Consider the following 11,701-nt stretch of genomic DNA (forward strand, 5'->3'; position numbering starts at 1 on the left):
ATGATTTTATTGGGCAGCAGCGCAAACATCTACATCATCGCAAGAGACAAGCGTCTGCACACCCCGATGTACTTCTTCATTTGCAGTCTCTCTGTTGTAGATGTCATCTGCAGCACCAGCTCCAGCCCAACAATGATCCTGGTGCTATTAGCTGACATCACTGCAGTCTCTTACAGGTCCTGTATTACTCAGATGACTGTGTACCACTTAGCTTTTGCAATGGAGAAGTTAACTATTAGCTTGATGGCCTATGATCGGTTGGTTGCAATCTCCAATCCTTTGAGATATCACAGTATCCTCACTAAGACTCGTATAGTGTTATTAACAGTGGCATCGTGGGTGCTGGGTTTTGCCTTTATTGCAGTTCTACCAGGAACAGCTGACAGACTTCCTTACTGCCAAAGAACTATTAAATATGCTTTCTGTGACTATGCTGCTATGGTTAGGGCAGCTTGTGTCAATCCTGATGAATATTTTGTTTTAACAACTGTGATCTCCTTCTTCATTTTATTTGGTTCCTTTGCTTTGATTTGTATATCCTACCTTAAGATAATCTTCACTGTGCTTAAAATTGCCCCCTCAGAAGACAGGAAAAAGATGTACAGTAATTTGTCATTATTATTCTGACACGCATAGGGTTGGTTTTGAGCCTCACAGAACGTAATGTATTAATTATTTTCTCTTCTCTGGGCCCCTGCTTGGTGAATCCTTTTGTGTACTGCTTCAGAACAAAGGAAATAAGAAGTCAGCTTTTCAGAATATTCAAGGCTGTTGCTCCCCAAGAATAGCATGGTGTCTTTTATAGATGTATGGATGTCTAAAAAAAAACAAAAAACACATCAAGTCTATAATTTTAAATTACTTTTAAATTACGTTTAAATTACTGGAGGAAATGCTTTGAAAATTGATATTGAAAATGAGTCAAATATATGTTTTACATTCATATTTTTTTCTCATTAGAAATACATTGCATGAGTTTCAAAATTGGCAGACTTGGTTTCACTCATTAAATTTTATTCAGGTAATGTCAAAAGATCCTTTCAAAGTATTGTGTCATAATTTACTGTAAGCTTTCATTCAACCCATGGATATATTTATATATTTTTTCAGAATCAGAACAGACATTGAGGCAGATTTTCAACTAAAAACCAGTTGCAGTGCAAATATACTGCAATGTGTCTTTCTGTAGTGATAATCCGTGATGTAAACATTTTGTTATATGTCCTTTATTTGAGAATGTGGTGAGCAGTGCCATAATATCCTAATATAAATATTTGCAACATTTCCCAAAATCGATAATGGTAGCTGATGTGAAGTTGGTGTGTATTGCCTGCTACCCTATTCCAGTCTGTGTGTTTCAAGCTGAAACATGTTGTGAAGCAATGTGGTGGGATGCCTCACCAGGACAACAACCTGCCACCTGCTGGGAAGGGGAAGATGGATATTCCAGCATTCCAGGAAACAAAGCAACATTGCACCATATTTAAAAGATACATATATAATTGTTTTTTCAATGTTGTCAGGATGTACTACATTTGTATACAAGTAAAATCCCACATATGAATAATGTTGCTCACTGGTTGGAAATGTGTTGGAAATTGAAATTTTGCATGCTTTGTTATGCAGGAGGATGTGTATGATGTCAGCTGATACTAAAAGAAAAAAACAATAAAAAATATTGAATCAACCAATTAATTATATGCATATGAAATTACTGAAATTAGCCTACTTTATTGTTAGTATTAATACAAATATTTACTGCATTGTCATACTGAAGGCAAACACTATTTGCTTTGCTGTTGACTGATCCTTTCTTCAGATACTGAAGGCAAACAATGAGTTGTGACTGCATACTCGGTTATGTGAAAAAGAGAACACCGCCCAAAGGGGGAGGGAACTGCCTATAGGCCAGTAAGTGCATCATACAAACACCACTTCTTGTTCCTGTTTGTATATTATTCCCTGCGTGGACAACTACTTCCTCTTTACCGGGAGGCAGAACTCACAAGAAAATGTGCAACATTGTTCAGTGTTCTCTTCTTCAGATACCGAGGTTACATTCTGCCAAGAACACTGCCAAACTGTCGCAAGGTAGGAGGGCAGCGGACTGGTAATGAAGCCTGCCCCAAGGTAACGCCTGCTAAGGTGGCCTCAACTACAACTAGGAACTTTTATATAGGATGCATCAGGAATGGCCCTTCATGGCCACACCCGTTGTGGGCCCCATACAAGATATGCTTCAATAAGCCTGCTCTACTGATTCTTAACCAGAATTGTCATATAAACCTGCTCCGCTGCCAAGAGCAGTATTCAATTCGACATTAGGAGTGGGAGTGCACCTGCTCAACTAGTCATGACCAGGAGCAGAACCGGTGAGCTCTACTAAGTTACAAAACTATATACAATGTGGGGCAGACAGAACAACAGCACCTGTGTACAGCTGCTTGACAACAGGAGCAGATAACAGCCTGCTCTACTAGTATCCAGGACCAGGAACAGCATGGCAATGTGCTCTACTGTTTCTAATGCACATCAATGATGTTCAAACAAACTATATACAAAGCCACAGCCAGGAGTGGTTCAGTGGGGTGCTCTACTGTGTTCCCAACTAGAAACTGCAAACAAACTGTATCAACAGTGGGGTGGCAAGGCAGCACATCCACACACCTGCAACAACTATATACATACAGTACTGTGCAAAAGTTTAAGGCAGGTGGGAAAAAATGCTGTAAAGTAAGAATGCTTTCAAAAATAGACATGTTAAAATAACATATTTATCAATTAACTAAAGTGAGTGAACAGAAGAAAAATCTAAATCAAATCCATATTTGGTGTGACCACCCTTTGCCTTCAAAACAGCATCAATTCGTCTAGGTACACTAGCAAAAAGTCAGGGATTTTGTAGGCATATAGTCAGGTGTATGATTAAGCAATTATACCAAACAGGTGCTAATGATCATCAATTCAATATGTAAGTTGAAACACAATCATTAACTGAAACAGAAATAGCTGTGTAGGAGGAATAAAACTGGGTGAGGAACAGCCAAACTCAGCTAACAAGGTGAGGTTGTTGAAGACAGTTTACTGTCAAAAGTCATACACCATGGCAAGACTGAGCACAGCAACAAGACACAAGGAAGTTATACTGCATCAGCAAGGTCTCTCCCAGGCAGACATTTCAAGGCAGACAGGGGTTTCCAGATGTGCTGTCCAAGCTCTTTTGAAGAAACACAAAGAAACAGCAACGCTGAGGACCGTAGACGCACTGGTCGGACAAGGAAACTTACTGCAGCAGATGAAAGACATATCATGCTTACTTCCCTTCGCAATCGGAAGATGTCCAGCAGTGAGATCATCTCAGAATTGGCAGAAAACAGAGGGACCCTGGTACACCCATCTACTGTCCGGAGAAGTCTGGTCAGAAGTGGCCTTCATGGAAGACTTGCGGCCAAAAAGCCATACCTCCAACGTGGCAACAAGGCCAAGCGACTCAACTATGCATGAAAACACAGGAACTGGGGTGCAGAAAAATGGCAGAAGGTGCTCTGGACTAATGAGTCAAAATTTGAATTATCTGGCTGTAGCAGAAGGCAGTTTGTTCGCCGAAGGGCTGGAGAGCGGTACACGAATCAGTGTCTGCAGGCAACAGTGAAGCAGTGCTGCCTTTTTTAGTTTGTTCATCTTTTTTATGGGTATTTTGGGTTATGTTGAGCTCAACTAGGGGAGAATAATATATAAATGTATACCTAAACTGAAATTTAAGGTATTTGGTTGTTGTGATCACTTTTTGTTATTCCAACTATTTATCATTGAACATGTTTGTTTTGGCCATGACATTGTTGGATAGGACTTGGATTTTTGGATTTTGTAGTTATTGCATTTGTATTTTTTGTTTCACTTAATTCATTGTTTACGTTATACAGTGCGTGGTGTGGATCATTGTGGACTTCACATCTGTCTGCAATTATTGACCCTGTGGATCTTATGCTCGGGCTAGCTGGCACAGGGTCCAGGTTATGTGATCTTTATTCTCCATCTTTACTTTCTATGTCAGTGCTCTTACTACCTGTGCCCTGGTGACATTCCACAAGTTAGCTGTCCTCTTTACTTATTTCTTTTTTGGTCAATCTTTTATTGCTGTTTTTCTGGTGTGCTCTTTCCACACCAGGCGCCCAACCAAGTGGAACCTTTACATGGTGGAGATTCCTTGCAAGTTTGGGGCTGCATTTCTGCAAATGGAGTTGGGGATTTGGTCAGAATTAATGGTCTCCTCAATGCTGACAAGTACTGGCAGATACTTATCCATCATGCAATACCATCAGGGAGGCATCTGATTGGCCCCAAATTTATTCTACAGCATGACAACGACCCCAAACATACAGCAAAAATCATTAAGAACTATCTTCAGCGTAAAGAAGAACAAGGAGTCCTGGAAGTGATGGTATGGCCCCCACAGAGCCATGATCTCAACATCATCAAGTCTGTCTGGGATTACATGAAGAGAGAAGCAACTGAGGCTGCCTAAATCCACAGAAGAACTGTGGATAGTTCTCCAAGATGTTTGGGCCAACCTACCTGCCGAACTTCTTCAAAAACTGTGTGCAAGTGTACCTAGAAGAATTGATGCTGTTTTGAAGGAAAAGGATGTTTTATATTCTGTTCACTCACTTTGCATTTTGTTAATTGATAAATATAATCTATGAACATGTCTATTTTTGAAAGCATTCTTACTTTACAGCATTTTTTCACACCTGCACCTATGTACAGAAAGGCTTACACAGGGCAACAGCGCCTGCTCCGCTGCAGGAGCAATCAATTCTACAGGACATTATTTGCAGTAATAGGATCAGCGCCCTTGGGTGCTCAACTGGAGAGACATAGTCCAGGAAGGGTAAGGGTTCATACAAGCACCATCCGAGGCCACGCCTTACAGGATGCACTGATATATGAGGGCAGTCAGGTAGATTGTACAAAATGGCCAGGCTGTGCCTCACAGGGCTACTGAGGCTCAACTTTAGCCAAAACCAGGTTCCCAATAGAGGGAGCCAGTCCCATCACATCCAGACTATAGAACCGAATAAACTAAGGTCCAAGCACCTGTTACAACTGATAACACAATAAAATACCGATAATGTAATAACTGTACAATAACGTAATAATTTGCAGTTTATAACATTATAATACTGATAACGTATTACATTTACCAATAACATAATCAAATAAAAAAAATGCTGTTAGGATAATGTAATAATTATACCGATTGATGTTTTATATTAATATTTGAAATACTAATATTTCAACAGAGCCAATTGTATTAATTGTCAAGCAAGTAAATGTTAGCAAGGCTGTTTTTACAAGTGCTGACGTTGCAGAAGTCCTACCCAGCATTTGGTTCATGGATTTCAGTGGCTTATCTTAAGGCTGGAGAGGTAACATCATAGTGATTGATTGACAGTTGTTAATGATGTCCGTGGGACCAGAGTTCTTGGAGTATATCAAAGGAAGCCATCTGGTTTCAGCATCCCACACCTTCCCCCAGGAAGACAACCACGAACAATCCGAAGGCCAGAGACCTGACCTCAAGCAACACTTCTTGGGAGCATTTGACTGACCCTGCCCACAGAACCACGTCATGCTTTCTATAAAGGCTGTTACATTTTGTTGTTCAGAGAAAGACTGCTCAGGTGGAGAGCTTCCATGTCAGGGCCTTCCAGGCCGGGCATGTTAAATAAATACATTATCCTCTGTGCTTCAAGACTTCAATTCTTTACTGGGTTCTTCACCGATGATGTAATGACACTCAAAAATGAGCACCCAACTGCCAGCCATTTACATGTTTTTTAATAATCTAATGTGCTACATGTGAAAAGAGATTATTATGTTGGATTACAGTATGAAAGAAGTGGTTGGTGGTTACCTAACATATAATTAAGTTACCTGTTGTAATCCTTCAGTAATTTTCATTGTTTAACTTTGATGAATTATCAATATGTGTAAATCATTTAAATTTAAATATGTTTTAAGTCTTAACAATTATGATGATACTGGCAAGAAGGAAACGTCCAAGATTGTAAAATCCACCATTTAAAACACTTTTGATATTACCACAGATTATGATAGGCCAGTGGACTTTGACACTGTTGTCTCTTTCATTAAGGCAGGAGGTTTGGTCCTGGTCAACTAATTCTAGTGCCTCCCATGACTGTGTGCTTGTCTATATATGTCTGTATCTGTTGATAAAGTGATACAACATGCAGTAAGAAGTAGTGATTAATTGTAACAGCTAATGCGGTCATCAAGGGTTGAATGTTCAGATTGGAGTCCTATATAACTAGTTTACTTTCTTGGCAGGAAAAACAATTGTACATAATGAATATAATAGTACAGAAAGACGTACCATTGTTGATTGATACTAGGTGTAATGTTATTTAGGCCTAAATAGGAAAGTATTTTTCCTATATACATTTTCAAATGAATGCATGAATTATTGATAGAGTGACTACAATCAGTTAACACAATTTCTGTAGTTAATTTTGTTATTGTTTCTATCAAAAATATAATTAATATATTAAAAATATATTAAAAAAACAAATCAAAAGCATCCAATTATCTGTAGAATCTAAAATAAATCATATATTGAAAGCAAGCATTGCCTGTACTAACACAACTCCTCCAATCAAAGTTATTAATATATTAAGAATGTTATGTTTTTAAACCTGCTACACAATTGGTCAATTTCCATAAAGAATGAAACTAATATATTGTTTAGCTCTGACAAAGTACTAAAAAAGTTTCTAATCCCATAATACCTGTGGATGACCAAATTGTCATTCCCATAGAAATACACTTGCTGATGTTAAATATCAGCCAAATTAGTTCAAAATACCGTTTTCAACTTGTTTAACAATGAAACTATGTAACAGAATTAATACAAAAGTATGTTTTGAGTAACAAGAGGTTAATAACATCTATGGTCCATTCACAAACATAGAACTTGAGAATATGGCATGCACCAAATCAAAAGTCGTAAATAGAGTCATGTGAAATCACTGAATTTTTTTGCAATTTATTTTCTCTTCTTCATTTAAAATGATTGACAGACAACACAGTTCTGACTGTTCTCCACTTAAATGTATGTTGTCAATTTCTTACTGGAATTCACAAAATGAATGTAACATAGACAAACAATACCTATTAATAAAAATAAAAAACTGGTTTTATTAAGTAATACAATATTCCCAGACTGTTTTAAATAACACTCAACTTACACAATGATTACCCAATAACATGCCAGATACAGACATGAGCATTTGTAACCATGAGTGCATTAACTTATTGTAGAGCCATAGAACATATACACATATAGGAATATACATATAAAGATGTATATTATACACACACACTTTTTTATTATTAATATTTGTTCTTAATGTATGCATTTATTTAAGACTAACTCCAATAATTCAATCATATACAACTATATACAATCAGGACAGTACTGGAGTGACTATAGACTATTAAAACAGGTGAAGTAGTGGTTAACATTCGAATCCAGATATAGGGGTGCTACTTCTTATATTGTTTTTATCATTTTTGTATGCATATATCTTGCTAGTTTAAGACGTGTAAAGGGATATTTCGTTATTTTGGCATTTTAGTCTGATTGAAGATCTATTAGCCGGCTTATGAGAGTCAGCAATTTGCAACCATTTGCTTACAGCAATTGAGCTAAGCTAACAAAATGAAGAATTCAAATTCCTTCAGACTGGACGCACAGAACTAAAAATGGTTTCCATGGACTCATATGACTCTTAGTGAGTAAGCAATTAGCCAAAAATGCCAAAATACCGAAGTATCCCTTTAATAACAAAGTGGTCCATTACATACTGCGTATGCACAGAATGAAGGCACGAGCTATGGTGTAGAAGCGTTGCCATGGAAACACAGTTCTGCAATAGTATGTGCCACACCATAACTATATACATTTTCTCATGTTTTACAAGGAATAATAGGGTTGCCATCTTTTATATATTATTATTTTTAAATATAAAATATTAAAATATTATTATAAAAATATAATTTGTCAAAGAGCAGCATACATTTGGGCTTTTTTGAAAAGTGCTGGTATGGCATACTGTTATATACCGGCTCATTTCAACCACTGTGTGTGTGTGTGTGTGTGTGTGTGTGTATATATATATATATATATATATATATATATATATATATATATCGTGGAGGCAAAAAGCATCAGAGTATAACAAACAATTATTAAGGTGATTAATAATATTACACAGCTTCTCTTAAGAAGCAGGTTTGTAATACTACTACTACTACTACTACTACTACTACTACTAAAAATAAAATGTATCATAATTTAGCCTTACCGCTATGCCCTTGGTGATTTACGTGAGTAAGCTATTCAATCAAAATAATATAGGCTACATGAGCAACATTATACAGAAATAATTGTATGTGAAATGTACAGTTCATAAACAGAAGAGAAGGAAAAAGGGCATTGATAGACACCATCCAAGAACAATAAGTAATATTAATTTTAAACAGCTCTTTACTCAGAGAGTTTTTTTTTTTAATAATTTGCAAATACGGTATACAGGCCTTCTTAGAAAACGAATGGATGTTTTTTTTGTTTTTTTTTAATTCCCAGCACATGTTCCTTCTAGAGGATTCATGAAAGTTAAGAGATTGATAATTATACCTTTGACTTCACTGTCACTCTTTCACAATATTTGGATGACACCTCTATAGATTTTGATGTCATGCTCACAATTCTAAAAACAGTCTCCAAGGTCAAATGTTTTAATTATGATATTCCTACATGTATTATATGTACTGCAAATTAATACTGGTTCATTATCTTATAATGAGAGCTCTTGTGTATACAGCATGCTACATTGGTGGCCAATCTCACAATAAATACTTCTCAGTTCTCATATCCACAAAGCCAGAATACGAGAAAGACATGTAAGTAGCTACATGAATCTTAAGCAAGACAACTGAGCACCATTATTTCAGTCCCATGTGGTAGAAATGGTTTTCATACAAAATATGCCTAATAATGTATAAGCAGAATTAAAAAGGAAGGGTTTTAAACAAATACTTTCTGAAGAAAAAACATTCAGAGAGTAAAGAATATTAATTATTAAAAAAATAAAATAAAATGGCACAGTGAAACCTATATATTGATATTAATATACTATGTATGCTATGTAACTTTAATTTATGTTTGCATGAGAATGTTACTATATTTACATGAACAGTATTTTTCTTATAAGATGCTAAAAAAACACCTGTTTCATAGAATAATATGAACAGTCCACTGAGGTACATTGTAGGGTTACATTGTAGGCTCCTAATCTCAGCTCGTTACCTGTATAAAAGACACCTGGGAGCCAGAAATCTTGCTGATTGATAGGGGATCAAATACTTATTTCCCTCATTAACATGCAAATCAATGTATAACTTTTTTGAAATGCGTTTTTCTGGATTTTTTTGTCTCTCACTGTTAAAATACACCTACCATTAAAATTATAGACTGATCATTTCTTTGTCAGTGGGCAAACGCACAAAATCAGCAGGGGATCAAATACTTTTTTCCCTCACTGTAGCTACTATGAGAACTTTATTAAGATCAATATACTAGATTAAATTTCAGTTCCAATATAATTATATAATATAATATACAGCATACATCCTGACATATTGTATGTTTCTATATCATATATATCTTGAATTTCCAATTATGTTTGAACTTTCTCACTAAATTTGAAATTGGCAGTTAGTCAGCTCAACATGCAGCTACAGCAAATGAGACCAAGCACAAGGCCTCCTAAATACACATTGTCCAAGCTATCCTGTACTATTTTTGCAGAAGCTATAGTGCACAGACTTAACTTAATCACAGAGAGAAAACACAAAGCATGTAGAATTGGGTGCCAGGTCCCTGAGGACCAAATAGACAAGGGCACTGCCACCAGAATACCAGAGGCACTCAAAAATAGAGCATCTGTCACACCTGCTATCCTGTACCTGGATATAGATTTATGGGCCTACACTTATTAGCAATGTTCCTTAATAAAATAACAATAAAATAAAAATTTATATTGTAACTATGGGGTAGGGTCAAAGATTACTAATATTTTCCAGCCAGAATGCTACATTTCCCAAAGAATGAAAAGCTACATATCCTATAAGCCTCAGCAGGTTTTGTAGTTCTACTGGATCAGCTGACCAAGTCAATACAGGACAAAGGTCAGCTGGCAGGATGTAAAAGGGAGAGGCCTGCTTAAAGTTTTGGTTCTACCTGCCACATGGTGGAAAAGCACAAAAGGAAGCTTCAGAGGACTACACTAAGCAAGAGAAAAGAAAGATATAGACCAAAGTCCTGCCACACTAACTGGCTTATTAGTGACATAAGAAAGCGGGAGTGCTTTACATTATTTTGGTGAAGTTCCTTGTTTTTTCTTTCCCCACCAAGTAGCCTAGCTGCCCGGGTCTACAGAGGGCTATTGTCTTAAATTAAGGGTAGGCTCAGGAGACAGAGCTAGAGTTTACTTTATTTGCTTTAATGTTTGATTCCATGTTAGGAGAATGAGGCATTGTGGTTGCCCTGAGAAAATAACCTGCTGACCCTCTGCCTTCAATAAAGTACAGACTATGTCTGTTTGCACCAAATCCTGTGCCTCCAGTGAGTTGTGTTGCAATTTCCATTCACTCCCACAGTAGGTTTGGTTTCAGAATTGGGGGGGACGTGTGGAGCCAGGCATACATTATTTGGGGATAATAAATCACTCTGGGGATGCAAAACTGTGTTGGATGTCTTCTGTATTCTCAGAAGTTTGCAGACCTCTCTGAAAACTCCGGATTCAAAATTATGTCTTTGGTCACTGTGGAGCTCACCTGGCACTCCGAAATGAGTGAAGAACTGTCCCACAACTGCTCCCTCCTGGTTGGGCAGTGCATAGGCCTCAGACCATTTAGAAAAATAGTCCATTGCAATCAGAAGGAGGGGATTGCCTCGCTCCGTGTTTGGCAGAGACGCGAGAACGTCAACAGCTCTCCACATCCCTTTTACAGCGCCCCCAGTAGAAGTGCTGCCACTGTAAGGTTTTAGTAATTCTGAAGTACCCTGCTGTGGAAAGATCATGTGCAATTCTTAAAATGGAGGGCTGGATAGTAGTGGGTACCACTAACTGCCAAATAGAGCACCCTGTCTTTCACCTCCAAGCTGTTCCATTGAGCCCATACCGCATTTACTAGGGCTCCATGTGGGGCGATTTCTTCCCATGTGGGCCTCTGCCAAATGGCATAACAGTAAACTGCCACAGTCCTTTACCTGTGCTGAACGTGGTCTTTGGTCATGACGCTGGGTCCAACTCCACCTGCCAGTAGCTGCTCTTTAGGTCCAGCATAGAGAACCACTGGGACCCGGCCAGTGCATCCGGTATGTCGTCAATGCGTGGAATTGGTTAAGAGTCCTTTCGAGTGACTCCATTAAGCTGGCGATAGTCCACACAGAAGTGTTCTGAACCATCTTTCTTGTCCGCCAGCACCACCCTGAATGACTATTGGCTGTTTGATGGTTCAATTATTTCCTTCTCCAGCATTTCCTGAATCTGACGGTCAACTTCCTTGCTGCAGGCCTCAGGCATGTGGCGAGGCAGCAGCTGAATGGGTGCAG

The 11,701-nt window shown here is 37.8% G+C and overlaps 1 pseudogene; it reads left to right on the plus strand.

Annotated features, from left to right (window-relative positions):
- LOC136747351 (olfactory receptor 2A25-like) lies at positions 1–788 on the plus strand (annotated as a pseudogene).
- Positions 789–11,701: the final 10,913 nt, after the last annotated feature.

The sequence above is a fragment of the Amia ocellicauda genome, chromosome 3 (genome assembly GCF_036373705.1).
Source record: "Amia ocellicauda isolate fAmiCal2 chromosome 3, fAmiCal2.hap1, whole genome shotgun sequence".
In the NCBI taxonomy this organism is placed as follows: Eukaryota; Metazoa; Chordata; class Actinopteri; order Amiiformes; family Amiidae; genus Amia; species Amia ocellicauda.